Genomic DNA, 17,714 nt, shown 5'->3' on the forward strand with positions numbered 1-17,714 from the left:
CTCTGACTGGTGTGAACTCCCACTGGGTATCGGGCATAGAAGGATGGGGCACGGCGATCACCGGCATCCCGCGCCACCTGGGAATGACGAGTCACAGGGAGCCCCGGTCGGCCGGGCAGGCCTTGGGGCACAACCCCGGGAGGCGGGGGCGGCCCGGCCCGGCCCGGCCGCGCTCCGAGGGGCCGGGGCATGTGCGGCGGCGCGGGCGGCGGGGGAGCGGCGCCCCAGAGCCGCGCCGCGCCGCTTCCTGCCGCTATAAATAGCCGCCCGGCCCAACATGTCCCGGCCGCCGCAGCGGCTGCAGCGCTGCGGGACCCGCCGCGCCCTCCCGCCGCTTCGCCCGCACGGAGCGCGGTAAGGGGGCTGCGGGAGCTGCAGGGGCTCCCGGCGGGGTGGGGGCGGGGGCGGGGGGCTCCGGGGCGGGCAGGGCTCCGCGCTGGGGTGGCTCGGCACTCCCGGCCCCGCGGGTACAAGGGTCAGGAGCCGAGTCTCGCCTCGTTCTTGTCTGCTCTTTCTCTCTTTTCTTCCAGACTGCTCTGTCTCGGGCCGGACGCGTTCCTCCTGCCTCCCGAAGCCGTGCTGGCAGGCTGGGATCCCTCCCTGCTTCCCCTCTGATTCCCGCTTCCCCCGGGGTTGGGCGCGTGCCCGCGGTGCGGCTGGCGCTGGCCTGTGGGCGCAGCGCGGCCCCCCGGCACCTCGGACCGTGCTGCTGCCCGGGCCGCCGGCTGCTCCTGTGCCGTGCTTGCCTATCTCTGCTGCTCTACAGCCACGGCTGTGAGGTCCTGGCTGGCACGTCAGGGTGGGGAGAGCCAGCTGGGGCTGTGGCACACGCAGGGGCAGTGGCACACACCGCTGCCTGCACTGTGGCACCCACGCAGGGCATCGCTGTGTTGGTAACACACGCACGTGTTCGTGTTGCAGCCTCCCTCAAGTGCTTTCATCTGCAGTGAATGTTGAGGTGGAGCGTGTGTAGTTAGGCTTTATGGTGGAGTCAAGAAAGCAGGTCTCTGCCCTCTCTGCTGGCTACTGGGGGCTTTTTGGAAAGAATCAGCTTAGGCAACCTCAAGTACCCAGTCTTCGAGTTTTAGCTTGTCTTGCACTTTGTTTGCTTCTGCTGCCAAATGGCTGTGTTTCATCTTCTAATGAGCACCTTCTGGAGTGCAGGGCTGTGTGCCTTCTCAGAAAGTGCGTGTTCCTCAGCTACCATGCAGCCTGTTTGAACGACCTCTAAAATAAAGGTGATAACAGCACTTGTGTCTGGCACCAAGGTGTGCTGTTCAGGAACCCACCATGAGGTACTTCTAAATTACTCCTTTACTCCTGAAGTGCGTTTTCAAAGACAGGGCTGTAATAAGCAGCTGCTCTCAGTTTTGACCTCCAGAGGGTGGGCATTGTGTTTTGCTTGTCGTTCACACCCTTTTTAACTCTGTCAGCCTTCCCCTCTGTTTCTTCTGTCCACTAGCTCTTCCAAGCCCAATTTGGGAGGATGGTGCAGAGACCCTGTGGGCCACGTAAAAAAGACAAGGTCCTCCCAGAGCCTCAGCTTGCGGGCCTTGCCCTCAGTGAAGGCGGGAGGCATGGCAGTGCTGCTCTGTCAGTGCACTTTTCCAAGTGCTGTGAAGCACGAGGCAAGCTGAGCTGGCATGTACTTTCCCCTCTGCTGCTAGGGGAAGGAGCAGATGAGGAGGAAATACAGCTGTTCCAGAGCACTTCTGCCCTCTGTCCAGCTAAAGCACGTGAAGGGGGAGACAGACACAGAAAGGGAGATTCAGGAAGAGTATGGGAGGTTGAGGAGGAGAGGAAAGCTCTTTATGTTACTTAAAGATCTGTTTAGCTAGAGCAAGAGCAAATAGCCTAAAATTATGAGATTGTATCTCTTGAGTCCCTGTTGCTCTTCTCCAGAAAGCACTGCTTTTCAATGCTCAAGTATTATGTGTGTCTTTCTGCCTCACTCTTCTAGGCTCTTCAGCATCCTCTGACCTCAAGCTGAGCAGGACGTTGCCCTTAGCATCTCCCTGTCAAATGTGTAGTTCTCCGTGTTGTACATGAAATTATTATTTCCATAGTTGGTTAAGGCAAGTTTCTGAGGAATGTGAAGCAAGAGGCACGCCAGTTCCTGTGGCTGGCCTTGACTGGAGTTCAGGCATTTTGGGACAGAGGCTGTGCCTGGAGGCAGTGGTTACTCTGTTATCCTTGGCAGTTTAGGGATTTCTGCCTCTGCTCCTGTCCCTCCCATCCTTCTGTCTTATTGCTCCTCACCTGTTCCTCTGCCTATGCTGCAGCTGCTTCAGTCTCTCTCAGTTATCTGTGGGGTTGTGCTGAATAGCTTGGAAGTCTGAGTAAGGAGAAAAAGAGAGAGCAGCTGCTCCCTTGTCTGAAGAGAAGCCTCACAGCCCTGTGCTGACTCTCCCCTGCATCCTGCTCTGAGATCCCTTGCCCCAACAACTGGGAATTAAAGCAGTTGAAGCTCTCTAGCTATGTCCTAATTACTGCTGCTGCCTTGCTCTTTCTTCTGAAATTACACTTTTAACTTTCTCCAGGATTAGTTTACTCTCTGAATGGCATCAGGTAGTAAGGTACTGTCTTTGGGGACTGCATGGCTAAAAGACCACTAAACCTTTTTTCTTTTTAATGGAAAACCCAGTTACCTACCCCAGCAGGGTTTCACTGCTTTTACCTGTGTAGTACAGTCAGAACTGAAGGTGTGTATATAAGAAAAGGTATTGGCTATGAAAGGAGCAGTTTCCTACCTGTGATAACAGGAATGACCTTTGCATCTGATGACCTCCAGACCCTGAAAAGGCCACTGAGAAGCATGAGCAATGCTAATCCCTTTGAGAAGGGAGCTGCAGTATTTGTCTCCATTACCTACTCTGCATAAAGTTCTAACAACTGTTTAGTTTTCTTCTCTGTTTGTATACACACACATCTGCTTTGTGGGGAGAAAAGAGTGTATGTTGGTGTTGTCTGACAATTGTGACATGACAGGAAGGCGTAGGCTTCCTTTGGAGCACATATATTGTTGATGGCATACATGTACAATTCAGTAAAATGTCTTAGTGCAGCAGCTTTGAGAGATGTTCCATGCTTTTAACTTTGAATCTTCATCTGGTTAATCGACTTATGTATAGAAACCATATGAAATAATGATGCAGCAGAGGGGTGGGTTTCTTTAAAGTTTATGCTTTTGCCAAGGTAAACATATCTTAATTATGGCTTCTTCACAATAATGAAGTGTTATCAAAATTCAAATCTAATTAAATACTTTTGTGTCCTTTCTACTGTTTTCTCTTATTCTTGATTCCAACACTTTCCCATTTTCTTTGTGTGGTGCACTCTAACAATTTTTCTGTGGGATCTGTTATAAAAAGGGACTGTTTACTGTCTTGGTTCAAAATCCATGGTGCTAGCTGTGTTTGAATAGGGGTGTGGAGACCCAGTGTATGGGGAGGTAATTAAATTTTGGGATGATAGAACAGATTTTGGTAGTACTGAAGAAGTGGATAGTATAAATAGCCACAAATCTTCAAGGCAGCTCTCTGTCCTGTGTGCAGGTAACACCTGCATGTTTAGTTCCTTACTTCAGAGGTACGTAAAAACGTGTTACTGACTAGTAAGTGCTGAGCTGTTAGTTGGCAAATAGCCCAGGAAAGGCATTATTAAAAAGTAAATTTAACAAAGATGTCTATAATCGTGCTTTAGTAGAAGGCTTCATTTAAAGTAATTTGTGTGCTAGTGGTGACCAGTATGATAGTGTTCTCATGAAGCACCAGGTACATGTATGCATATGTCTGGGTATCTCAAGAGGGGGGAAAAGGAAGTAACAAACTGTTTATTATGTTAGTATTCCCTTGTGATCCTCTGTGAGGACTGTCACTGCTGCTGAGCTGAGAGTGAAATCTGCTTAGTAAAAAGATTATTTTTTTCAGTGGCAATAACCGTGAACATCAAGACCCTGAAAGGTATTGGAGTTGCTCTTCATCCTTGCAGGCACACAAGTCTGCAATTGCAGCTGTCCTTGGGCCTCATCCAACACAGTTCACAAAGATCAGTCAAAAATGTCTCTGAGGCTGGAGATGCAAGTGGCAGGGGAGCAGTTTCGTCTAAACGGAGAGATCAAAGGAGTTCAGAATAGAAAGTTTTTCCAAATTCCTGGAAGGAGATAAGCGGGAAGCACAAGGAGTAGTTTCAGAGTCTGTTTTGTTACACTTAACTCAGCCATAACTTCATTAGTGTTCTTCATTTGGATCCAATTACACATAAGTATGCTTTGGAGTTAAAATGTATAGTTTTGTAATTCCTTGAACTACTAATGCTGTAGAAGCAGAAGTTTCTAAGTTTTAATATGTTCATGTGGCACCCCTCATCTTTAATCTCCTTGGTATGTGTATCTATGTAGCTTCCACCATCTCCTTGTTGGGATAAAGCCCATGAGGAGGGCCCTTCTGTCATGGGAGCCTTCTTTCTGTTTGTGCTAAGCTTGAGCACATAACTTCTGCTGAAGAAATACAGGATATTCTTTAACGGGAAGTAGTACAGATGTTAAAATAAATGCTCTTAGCAGCTTCAGTGAGCCCAAAATAGCTTCTGCATGTTTCTCTTAGAAGTTCAGGAAAGGGGGTGATTCCCTCTTCCTCCCTTTCTGTAATATTTTGAGTGCTGAAATCCTCTTGCCATGCAGGCAGTATGGAGCAGGCTTCTCTGCGTTTTTCTGGGCCCTGACTTAACAGGGCCAGAAGTGAGCCCTAAACAGAAATTGCATTCCTTGGCTCAGTGTTCTGCTTCCTACAAAAACTTCCAGTAAGGTCCTTGATGGTAAGGGGGGCTAACCACTGAGGGACTGTGGAGTCTGTTGTTGGAGATGGTCTAAAAATTGGATAAGGTCTGAGCAATCTGCTTGAAGCCAGGTTAGCACTGCTCTGAACTAGATGAGATCCAGCAGTTCCTTCCAGCTGCTGTATGCCATGTTTTTGCATTACGGGGGAAGCATGGCTGCCTTTGTCTGTCCCCAAAACCAGTGGGAATAATTGTAGTCTTAAAATGTCTGAAAAATGGCCATGAGAATTCTGAATCAAGACTTCAAAAATTGAAGTATATAGAAAAGCCTAGCGTAAGGAGGTAATTTTGCCCAAAGTCTCATAGCAGCAGGTCAGTAATAGTGCTGGGAGGGGATCATAAATCTCCTGGCTGGCAGACTCGTGCCTTGGTAGCTAAAAGATTTTTGTCTTCACGCATAAAACTCCTTTCCCTACTCGACTGTTTTCAGATCACTTGGCAACAGAGACTACACTTACCTGCTGAGAGATATCATGTTCCTTTTTTTTTTTTTTTTTTTTTTGCCTTATCTGTCATGGTCATAGAGAGTTCTAGTACTAAAGAAAAAGGTAGTGCATTGACTTTTTCAGCAACATAGAAAATTTGATCTGGAAAAGAATTTGGTGAAATAAAAACAAGAGCTGCAAAGGAAATTTTTAGAAAGTGATGTTATTCCCGGTTAGTTGCATAACAATGAATCTTGTATTTTTTAAGAGCAGAAAATAGTAGACAGAGCTGTATAACAAATCCAAGTTTGATTCTCTCTTTGTTTAAAAAAGAAAAATACTTGAAAACTTCTAAAAATCTGGAAGCTAAGAAGAACCCAGATCAGCAATTTAGAGAGTATCGTGGAAGGAGTTAAGCTGTGAGTTAACTGCATCTGCGTTTCAAATCCAAATGCTACGAACAAGGCACCATTCAGATCTTCAGTTATAAGTTATGCTGAATTCGTTATGCTGCGTTTTTTTGAATTCTGTTCAGAGGAGAAAAAGAAAATCATGTCAGATTAAAAAAATCATTACTCTTGTTTTGGTAGCTTGTTTTTTAAGTGATGAAATAGGATTTTTTTTTTTTTTTTGTCTAGCACTTATGCAGGTCATCTGCTAAGTATTAGCAGCTGTGGAACTGTGGAGTTGCGTAAGCATAACTAAAAGTCAGTGGAGCCTTGCATCATTCTTCAGATCTATCCATTGCTTGTTCTCCACAACAACAGATCACTTTTGTAGCTCAGTTGACACAAATCCCTAAATGTTAAGAGGGCATCAGCAAGCATGGCAAGTTGGGAAATCCTTTAAGTCATAGAAATCAGATAGGATAATGCATTATTTTATTGTTGCCACAATCTGCTGTACAGTTAGACATGTGTCTTGGTGTTCTGTGAAGATAGCTGTGTCAGAGTAATACCCTGGAACAGCTGAGCCTGCCAGCTACATAAACCTGATTTGTCTGGGCAGCTTTGCTTGGAAGATGGGTATGGGTGCTATGCCTGTGGAAGCAAGACAAGTGTGAATGCTCACAAATGTATCCCAGATTAGCCATACTTAGTGATATGGCTGAATACAACAGTCTCTTTTAAGCATTAGAAAAGGCATCTTTACATGTGTAGGGCTGAGCGCCTGGAATGTCATGGCAAGGGAGATACCTGCAGTGCACATGTGAGTGTGTTGGCAGCAGCAGCCTGAGGCATGCAGGTCCAGCCTCTGCCCCCAGGTTTATGGTACTGGCTCAGCACATTGCAGGATTTGGTTAGCAGGGTGCTTTTCTTCCCACTGAATCTGAGGTTACAGAGAACTTAATCTCCTGTGGTTCTGACTTTTAAGTCATAGAATGTGTAATGAATTTTCTGATTCAAACTGGCTTTGTTTTCATGGGTTTTTTTCCATCTTTTCTTTTGCTGGTTTAAAGATCTCCACAGGCAAGAAAGACTCTGAAAGGGTGAGTACAGTGTTACCAAAATATGATCCTTACAATACTTGCTTTTGGAAATTAAGAAGATAAAATGAGTTTCAGCAGATACTGTCCCTCTAGACCAGTCCATGTACCTGATGGCTTAGAGCTAAGCCCTGTCCCATCTTTCAAAACTGCAAGAGGAGTTCAGCTGAGCTCCCATGTTTTCCCCAGCCCTTCTATTTTTTCTCTTTTTTCCTTTCCCCCCTTTCCCCTCCTTTTTTTTCCCCTGTCATTTTTAAAGCAGTGATATGAACAATTAAGTGAGGGTGTCTCTGCTGTTTCCTCTGGGAGCAACAGGCAATGTTTCATTAGCTCACCTCAGCAGCAGTTTCTGAAAATGGTGGAACCTTTAGCTGCCCTCAAATTGCCTTGCTTCCTGAGGAAGGCTGTAGGTCCTCGGATGCAGATTGCAGCTGCAGTTCAAGTAGCACTCCAAAGCTGTAAGTGTGACATAAATCAGGAACCTTCGTTTTTGACTAGTCTGAGCAGGATGGTAGCTGTTTGTAGGTAGCACCACCTAGGCAGCTGTTGAGCAGAAAGATGCGGAGGACAAGAAGTGTATGGTGGTGAGGAGAGGGGAGGATTGCTTATTCTCCTCCTCCCCTCCTACCTAAGTAAGATCCCTCAGCTCGTAATTAAAGGGTACTATACTTCAATGCTCTTGGTTCAATTTGATTTGCAGTTTGGCAAACATGGACAGCATCAGCCATGTAGTACTGAGCTCTACAATTTACTCCAACTCATCAGTCCTCCCATGACCATCACATTAGTCACTGCTCTCCTCATGTCCTGATTACCCAGCACTGACTGACCTGCTTTGCCTAGCATATTCCCCAAGCTGTTTTTCTGACACAGAAATGCAAAATAGAGAATTTTCACTGTTACTTTCACATTTGAAGTTACTGAAGACAGTTTTCAAAGGCAGTATTAAATGTAGACCATAAAGGCTGCTGTATTGTGTATGTTGTAAGTAAAGAAGCCACTTGCTCGCTCTAAGTGAGCTTGCATGACCCTATGTAGTGGTTTCTTTATCTGGATCTCTGTTTGGTCAGATGCTCCTTTGTGTATTTCATATCATCGTATGCCTTGTCTTTGATTTTAAGACCCTCGAGACAGGAAATGCATTTGAGCAGTGCCCTGTAGAATACGTTTTCTATTCCAATGGGATGAAATGAAAAATCAAATGACAGCAATGTGATGATATCCATATGTGATTATTTCAGTTTTAGAGAGAATGCCATTCAACTGAGGCACACAGGCAACACCTACCATTATATCATTGTTTATGTCTGCAGGTTGCATTTTAAACCATTCCATACCATTACTACTTTGACACAGAAAACTATATTCCTTAAAAGTACAGCTTTTCCAGTCAATAGTCCTGATGGTATCTTGGAATCTGAAATTCTCAAATGGCAGGGGCAGGCAGCCCCAAACCTTTCTTTTAATACTAGGCAGAACAAATCACAAATAATTATCACTTAGAACTTCCTACTGTATTTTCAAATAGAAGTTCCTAATTTGATCTTAATAGGTGACTTGGGGAGGGACAATATAAATTGCTTCATGGCACAATTTACTTGAAATGGATTATTCTTAATTGAATTGACCAGTGTCCCTTGGGTATAAATGAACAACTCACATTAATCTCATTTGAAATTTAAACTAAACCAGATAATGCTTTTCAAAGTCAAACATCTTACTCTGAGGAGTTGCTGCATATTTACACTTCCTTGTACCCTTAGGTGGAACTAGAGCAATATTCATTTTCTCATTTATCCTTTTCCAGGCAGCCCTCTGCAGGATCAGTATCTCCAAGTTTTATTATAGCTTTTACTTTTTTTTTCATTTGTGTGTTCTCAAACAAAGTGTGCGTGCTGACTGGTGTCAAGAGGAAGACAAATTAACTTGAGCTGCTAAAAGGAACTAGAAAATGAAGTGTTCCATAACTGACAAACAGCTTGAGATGACTGGACAAGTTCCCTCTTTATTCATCTAAAATGTGCCAGTTGTTTAGCAGAACATCCTTGATAATGCGAGTGAATTGCAGGGTAAAATCCAGTTGGATGTCATCATGTGCAGTACTTAACTAAGAGAACACAGAGGGATTTTGTGTTTCCAAGGGAAAGAATTGTCATTATTGTCTTTGTTTTGTGTTACTTGGAGTTCCCCAAGAAGGTTTCCTCTTAGGAGGAATAATGGAGTTGATAGTAAGAATGGTTTATGACTGCTCTTTTTTTTTATTTGAAAGCTTTTGTACTTGTCAAAAAATGTTTGTTCCCCATCCGCTCGCTAATTGGCCAGACTGAGGAGACACTAAAGAAACCATAGTAATTATACCACATGATACCTAATACCACAGCATTTACAGCTTCCAAGGCCTTTGCTTCAGGCCATCCACTGTGAGATATGGACAGAAGCAAATGAGAATATAATGGAAAAACTTGCAAGAAGGGAAAGTAAAAAAACTCCCAAACAACCCAAAATTGTATTTTCATTTTTTTTCCCTTTAGATAGAAATAAAGAAGTGTCCCGCTGCCATTTCTTAATGAGGCAAGGCTTTATGCCCTAGGAAGTGAGAACAAAGACACACAAAAAAATCACTCTGAACTAGCAGAAGGGTTGATAGGTGTAACCTGGGTCTAGTCCTTCCTACCCTTGATGTGTGGTTGCTGTGAAGAGCAGTGCTGAGATGACACCAGTGGAGCAGGATTGCTCCAGATAAGGTCAGGAGTGTATTTTCCAGGACTGTCCTCCGAGCTGTTTTCTCTTGGGCTTCTGGAGTTGCTCCCTCTCTTGTCTGGAAGACACTGATGGTTATTTTTGGAAATCACCATTCTGAAGGTAGGATGACTCTTTCTTCTGCTCTAAAGCCCTTAAGGTCTTTGCTTTAAAGTTTTGGAGGGTCACTGTTACATGATTGTGGTGGGGAGGAAAAAACCCAGATTATCTGTAGGCTTGTTGGGCGCATAAACCTGCATTATGTCAAGTGACATCGTCAAATATTGCAGTTTAAGTTTCTGTATTAAGTCTGGCATGTGCAGGTTCTGGTTTCTTCATTTCTTAATGGAGCATGTGACCCCTGGTATCTTTGTCATTTCCTCTAAAATGCATTGGATCAGGATTTCAGACCCTGCCACTAGGGAATAATGTCTGGTATAGGACAAGTGTAAAAGAAGTTTTAAATAGTTCTTAAAGGTATAATTATGGAAATAGCCTTTGGGTCAGCTAAGGGTCTTCAAAATCCAAATTTCGCAAAGTGCTGGATTTGGCATTTGAGGTTGTCCTCAAATTGAATAGTCCTTGTCCCATTTACCAGCAAAAAGCTCGAAGTTAAATATGTCACAAAGTTCACTTAAATCCAGATTAGTAACGCCATGAAACATCAAGTAGGTATATACAGCCTGCCTCACAGCTGGTGCAGCCGAGCCCCTGCTGGCAGCATGTAGTGGCAGGGAACAGGTGAAGAAACACCTTTAGACTCCCACAGTGCATAGGGATGCTTTGAGGCATTGTGAGAGAGAGCCAGGAGTTATCAGCTCACAATTCATCCGCCATAAGGAACTGTGCTGGCTCTGCTGGGACTTGGCCCACAGACCAACTGGAACCATTGGGCCCTACCAAAATGCCCGTGACTAATCTTTCCTACCTGAAGGGACCCGTGCTGTAGTGTCCTACTTAGTCTGGGGCAGCTCTCAGTTTTCAGGCCAAGCAGAAGGGTTTTTAGCAGGTCTGCTGCTTTTCTCTGTGTTGTTCTCTTGGGTCACTGCTCTGGTACAGCTTCTCAGGAAAGCAAGCCAGCTTTGTTGAATAGTCTAGATATTGGACTGTAAGGCATTTCTGCTCTTTTAGCAGCAATCTTTCAGACAGCCATGCTTCCAACTACACATTCTGGGATTTCTATTGAACATAGGTAATGCCCTTGGCGCCATAAGCCATAAACTTAGCCACTTTAAACTGTAAATTAAATTTTTCAGTTCTCTACTGTATGTTTGGCCTTTTGCTAGTGAGAGAGGAAAGAAGAAACAAAACACATGTAGAGGGGGATACAGACATGCTTGCATGTTCAGTTATAGCTGTGTCTTGAACCTCTGCTAAGGAGGGAGACCAGGTACCAAGCTGTTTTGAGCAGGTTATCATACTACTGCATCTGCTTCCAAGCTCAACATTCACCTTTGGGCTGTCCTGACTGTCAGTTCCCAAGTGTGTTACAGGAATTTGCATCAGAAGTCCAGCTCCTTTTATTTGTCTGGCTGTGGGAACAATGGAATATTCACGTACCCTTTTGAGGCAGAGGTGCAGGTGTGTCCTGTGAGTGCAGTCTCCTGATAACTGACTCAGTTTCAGCAGCTGATGGAACTAGGTTTTGATGAATGGCAATATAGGGTGTTTTATTTCCAAATCAGCAGTTTATTCTCTAAGCCAGGTGAGCCATGACTAAACATTGCTTTCTGTCAGATTAGGCATAGTCTATGTGCAATGAGTTGGTAACCTCAGGTCTGCAAGACAAAAGTTCTGCTGAAAATGGCATTGCATGACTTCCATGCTGAAAGCCATTGTGAAGTAGATCGTCAGCAAGGATTGAGGCTGTTCCCTGATGGCTGATGAGTGATCCTTTTGGACCAGGGCCAGCAGTGGGCATAGTGGTGTGAAGCAGTCTCACTTGGATGCGTCCCATGTAGCTGCCCCTCACATGTAGGTGAGATTGTAGGATTTCACAACAGGGCTGAGTTTTCTTCACTGTCTAAGGAAACAGAAAACGTTAATATCAAAGGCTGTTATCTGGATGGTTTTTATGGACTCTGCAATTCTCTGTCACTCTTTTAACTACTGCTCACTGAAATCACAGTGGCAAAATCTCCTAATTCAGTAATTGCCCAAATAATTAAATGATAATGTGATATGCAGTGTATATATGTATTCATATACTGAGCCTCCCTTTCTCCTGGTTGTTATGATTGTCAATAAATATCAACAAAACAAAAAGATGTGATTGGATCTTGTACATGATCTGATCTTGCTCACCTTACCTGGATATAGTTCAAATCAGTATGGGATTGCTGACACTTGTAGCTAAGCAAAGAACAAATCTCATCTGTTATACAGAAGAGAAGCTGATTCTATTTTGTAATTACCCAGCAACTATGCATAGACTCCCATTTGTGGCTATATTTGACATCCAGTTATTCCTGATGTGGAATATACCACCCATGGGAAGAATGCAAGAAATGGACTAGAGTTCCCAAAGATTGGGACTTGCTTTCCCTTTAAAAAATAATTTAAGAGGGTGTGAGCTTTTGCTAGGAGATTGAGAATGTAAAGGGGAAATAAACTAAGCATCAGTAACAGCTTGATATTGTCTGACCTATGTCAGATGAAAAATTGCTCTTATCAATGAATATTGTTTGTGTGGCTTTAAAATGTGTGATGTTCTGGTAGATCGTGATTTCTGAAGTGTAGATTTGTCTAGCTTTATTTGCATGTACATATGTACCCGTGTGTATATATATGTGCACAAGTGTGGATAGAAAGTTTGAATATAAAATATTACTCAGATTCAAGTGTGACCGTTTAAAACTGGTTGATGTTTTCTACTGAAATAACCAAATATATAAAGATTTGTCATCAAATATTCAATTGAATACTTCGAAAACTTTGACTCGTGTGACTAGCTGAAGATCATTGATATCTTTTAACTTTGCCATCATATCAATGCTTATATATTGAGAAAAGGTACTTGAAGCCTAGGCATGCCATTGGAAAAGTATAGCAAACACTGCTGTAGAAAAACAGCTAGGCAGATCTTACTGATAAAGAGTGTTGAAAATATCCTTTGGAAAGATAGCAAGGATAGTTTCTCTCTTGGTTGACCTGCTGAGTGAGTCCATGTTCTTTGATAGAGTCAAAGAGCTTGTGTCCCAAGCTTACTGTATGAAAAAAGCTACAAGAAATGAGGTTTTATGTGAAAATAAGTATTGGAAGCCACAACCAGCACTCTTATTACTTTTATTAAAACTTCCTTTTTGGTTCCTGAGAACATACTAAGGCTAATAAAAATACTTGCAATGATAGGAAGGGACTTCCACACAAATAGAGTTTTTATTTTAGAAATAAATCTAATTACATACATATGTATAAATAATACATATGCACTGCAGAACTCTTCTTCAGGAGTCTGTTAATGTCTGTGTTAAAGGAGCAGGGAGGAAAAGTAACTTTGAGAGCAAGGTTTTCAGTTCAGCAGTTTTTCCTCAAGTCAAAAGCTTCATAGGCGTTTCCAGGCAAAAGTACATTTTCTTAGGAATGACTTTTATTTATGTGGCTGTCCTCTGAAAGGATAGCATGTGGCTAAACCCAGGGGTGACAGCTGAAAATGTAATCTCATATGCACATAGCTGTGTAAAGGGCTTTGGCCCAGAATTTGTTGAGTTTGGGATGGGGGGTTCACTATTTTCAGACAGGACTGGAATAGAGTAAAAACTCTTTCATTTTCCACATAGACATGACTTGAGAGTGGCAATGTGCCAGAACATTTTTGATCATCAGATTTTTGTTCACATCCTGGATAAGGGACAAAATAGATTCCCTGCTTTATCTGGTATGATTCTCCCCACCCCCAAGCAATGTGTTAATATTTCAGCATTTTGAAAAAATATAGTGGGCAACGTTAAATATTTACATCTCTCTGAAGTCACACAGATGCCACCAGGACACCTAGCTCTACATCACACATGCTCTAATTCACCCCAAACACCCACTGTTTACTAATCTGCAGCCCCCGTCTGTGCCGATAATGAGAAAGAGGAAATGGAAACAGCAGGGATTATATGCTACTGAGAAGTCCCAGTTTCTGGTTGTAATTCTTTCAACAAACTCTTGCTGATGTGCTCTTGCTTTGAAGTTTGAACACCTCTGTATTAATGCTTGGCTCTGGTGATTTGGCTGACAGCTCTGGGCTTGGTTGGTTTATTTGTGGTTGTGCCTTTATGTTTCCATATGATGGTTTTATTCTTGCACTCACCTGTGTTGTGCCTGCTCAAAGTTGGGGCAGTACAGATTGTTTTGCCTGAGCACAGAGATGTTAATTGCTCAAATTTTCTGGTGACAGGCTCCAGATAGAAAACAGTCCCCAGCATATCCTCTGTTCTGTCTGTGTGTATCTCATAGCCATATTGGTGAATGGGGTGAGTTTCCATATAGTGAATAAATAGGCCCCATTTTCATAAGGCAAAAAGTATGTGTTGATTTTGAATGCTGGGTTTCAGCATACTGTTAGTCTGGAGCATCATGTCCACTATACGCAGATGTGTGGATAGTGCAAATTTCTAACCTAAACCAAAAATCTCAGAGCCCATGATTGCGTTCTTATCCCCATAACACAGGACAAGCAAATACTTCGTGTAAATAGCTTTACATCAGTGTCTATTAACATCCTTCTGTAGCTTCTCTGTCTGGCCACTGTGCAATTGTTACATGTTTTTTCTGGTGGGGTGGTCCTTTATTAGTATATCAAACACTGATCTCATGGCATGTGAGGGGAAGTCAATTTATGGCTTTAAAAACAACTTGTGCCATCTGCAGGATTACTAACACCTCTCCATTAAGTACTCAGGTGTACATAAAGGAGAGCTTCAGGTATGCTTTCTGCTCAGAAGCTAAAGAGATGGTTTTATCTTGTGTGTGTATATATAGGTAAGGTGAAGCATAGCATTAGCTGCAAGTGTTTGGTTTCCACAAGATGACTGCCAAAAACCTGTTGGAGTTTTGCTCCTCTGAAAGATGCCAGCTAACAGATACCCCGTCTGTGATAAAGGATGGAGAAATAAATGGTTTGTTTTCAGGGGATGGAATTTATCAGGCTTCAGACATTTCCCTTCTTGTGGCAGTGGTCCCCAGTCGGAGCTGACAAGTGCTGTGGTGTCGGTGGTGACTCAGCAAACCCCGCTGTGCGAGAGCTCTGTGGACACGGTGGGTCCCCGGTGTCACACAGCTGCCTTTGCTGTCCCTGCAGTGCCTCTCCCTGGCCCCACTGCAGGGCATGCAGCACTCTGAGCTTGGCTGGAACAGCGCCCTGGGAGGCTGTTTGCTTTGGGTGTGGATTAAAAGTGGCTCGGAGGATGCTGCGAGTTACCTGCTGGGTGAGCAAATTCCTCCCATCTTGAACCACCCCGAATGTCTGGGGGATGTAAAAGTATATTTGCCCCACCAGCAACTCCAAGCACGGCTCTGGCACAGTCCATTATGTGTGACTAGATCCTCACAGAGAGGTTGACACATTACAAGTGACTTTGTAAACATAGTCCCCTCTTAAAATGGAGAGAAATAACCCATGTCTTGTGAGGGATCCAGGCTGTCTGAAAGCTCCTGGGGGAGCAGCTGGGTGAGGACAAAGAGGCAGTGTGCTGAGAGCAAGCATGGCCACTTCCTGAACTCTTCAACTTCCCCTCAGCGCCTCTGGAGCTCGGGGTCCAGCATATCATGTCTCTGCACGCTTACCGAGGGGAAAATACTTAAGCTGCATGAGCCTCACAGTGCTCTCAAGTGTCTTCCAGTGTAAATAATACCTTGGCCATTTGGCCCAAAACCTTCCATGGGGGCAGAGCAGGTGCATCTGCAGACATGTGTTTGCACATGCTTTCCTACTACAGCTGCAGGAGCTCAGAGATGCATGCACAAGAAGGGTGTGTGTGTGAGTCTCATGCAAAAGCATGTATTTTATGTCTAATTTGTTGGGAGTTTTTCAGTCATGTACATATTTCCTTTTGCATGGGTGTCCTATGCATGTTTACACGTAAAATATTTCCATCTTTTATTAGCTGGGGATAATTTGTTTAACACTTAGCTGCTAGTCTGCAAATCCTGTTGTTGCTATCTCTTTGCCAGAGGTCACTGCTCTCACATCTCTGTGGATAGGAGGATTCTCAAAACCATTGTTACTCCATTTCCAATTACTTTAACCCACTGATACAAATTACTGGAGCTAGTTTGGCTCATTTGATAGTAATGAACTAGTGAGCGGTGGTAAGAAGCCCTGAGGCAGCAGATGGGAATGTAGTCCCTGGCTGGTGGTCACCAGGAGGCTGCTCACAACATTGATGTCTTCATCTGGCACAGTTTAATTATAAAAATGACATTTCAGTGGAAACCTCTTAATTTATGTAGAAATTGCATACAATTCATCTACCCATGGGCAAAGAAGCAGCTCAGATTGGCTTGTTCTGAGTATCTCCCTGTAGCCATGGTTTTGTGTGACAGCCTGGGTAGTGGCAGAGCCAGCTTCCTACTAGCACTTGCTGGTTTTGCCTGAAAATGAGAAAGGGGGCGGGGGGAAGCTAATGAGCTTTTGACCACTATATCAGCTCCTGAGTGTGGTCCATGGCACAGACTATGAAAAACACACTTGTGGCAGTTGTGGGGTGCAGTGGGAGAACTGAATGGTGGAGGCAGGACAGCCACGAATAGGTATTGCTGCCAAAATATTTGCATCTCAAATTTGCAGCATCACTGTCTGTTCACTCTCTTCCTACCTTCAAGATTTTCTCATTCATGCTTAGGTACAGCTAAAGCAAATCTGTATCCCAGCAGAGATCTTTGCAGTCAGTCTGTAAGGGAGCCCCTCTGGGTTTGTAACCCACCGCTTTCACACAGGCCTTGCCCGGGTGATCAGTCCCCCAGGCATTGTCTATTGTTCAGCTCTCACTAAATAAAGGAATGTGTCATTTATCTTTGCTCCCTCCATTAGCTTGATTGATGAGTGTTTAGTGTTTTCCACAAGGAGCATCTTCCAGCAGAGCAGTATCTCCTTGCTGACTCTGGTGTGATCATTCTGCCTCTACTGTGACATGGTAGTCTTCAAACTTTATTTCCAGCCTGTGCCAGTATTCTGCTGGTGGTGCGTTTAGGGTTAAATTGCCATTCCAAAGTTAATGTGTCTTTAAAAAAATAAATTTTGATAAAGCACCACCTATTGACTAGTCCTGTAAACATAGTACTCTAATCCAGGACTTTACTGTCCTTCCTTTTGTGACATATGTTCAGACCTGTTTGCCCAGTGCTAGATAACAAATTGCACATTGCTATAACTGAGAAAATCTCTACTCTTCCGAAGACATAAACTGCTTAAGACTCAAACTTCTGTTTACTGTATTCAAATGGAAGTATTTCTGTAAATTGCTGATGACTGCATCTGTTCAAATTCATCAATTCACTACCACTCTGAACATTTGACAAACAAATACCCTTGAACTGAAATTTCCCACGCCTGCAGTGCAATTATGTTCTCCACTACTGCATTTGTTTCCCCTTTAAAAGAAGGGGGGAGGGGCTCTGAGCGCACTGTGGCAGAATCACATTCAGCATTTGGTATTAATATATAGTACAAAAAGGTCCATTGAATCATGGAGTGACTCAGAAGGCAGTAGAGGAGGGCTTTCTGGCTATGCAGAAATGTCAGTGGTTCAACATTAGATGAGAAATTTCTTTAACACGTTGTGAGGGACAGTTAGTTGTTTCATCTGATGTTAAAACGCAAGCAAAGCGAGTCTAGCAAGGTGCGGTGGGGAAGTGTGTGTCACATGCTCCTCTACAGGAAACGAGACTGGAGCTGCTGGGGAAGTTCAGAACTGGGTGACCTCCAACGGATTCAAATAGCACAGGTTAGTTCTCTTAAAACATCTCTTTAGCTGTCCTGCAGAGGTTCTGCACGTGTATTTTCACTGATTTTTGGCAGCAGTGGATGAGGAGTGGTCTGTAAGGTAGTTGTGGTATTGAATAGCAAGCAGTGTGGAACTTCAGAGCAGAACTCTACAGGGCAAAAATAGGAAGCTCAGTAGGGTTGGCTTGGTTTGTGTGAAGCTTGGAGGCTGCCTTGCAGTACAAGTGTGAATGTAAACTTCTCTGTCTTGTTAAGACTTTCATAAAATAAGTTAAAGGTCTGGATTTTTAATAGA

The 17,714-nt window shown here is 43.8% G+C and overlaps 1 protein-coding gene across 2 annotated transcripts in view; it reads left to right on the forward strand.

The window, feature by feature from the left end:
• The first annotated feature begins 267 nt into the window (after nt 1-267).
• WIPF1 (WAS/WASL interacting protein family member 1) overlaps nt 268-17,714 on the forward strand; it is a 55,232-nt gene continuing 37,785 nt past the window's right edge. The window contains exon 1 of one of the 2 annotated variants that reach the window (XM_088168021.1): nt 268-354. The gene's annotated coding sequence lies outside the window, so the exon portion shown is untranslated. Of the gene's footprint in view, nt 355-16,798; nt 17,421-17,714 lie in introns of those variants that run through there. The other variant, XM_014880201.2, reaches the window with a different exon arrangement.

Source organism: Sturnus vulgaris, chromosome 7, assembly GCF_052056855.1.
Source record: "Sturnus vulgaris isolate bStuVul1 chromosome 7, bStuVul1.hap1, whole genome shotgun sequence".
NCBI classification, from domain to species: domain Eukaryota; kingdom Metazoa; phylum Chordata; class Aves; order Passeriformes; family Sturnidae; genus Sturnus; species Sturnus vulgaris.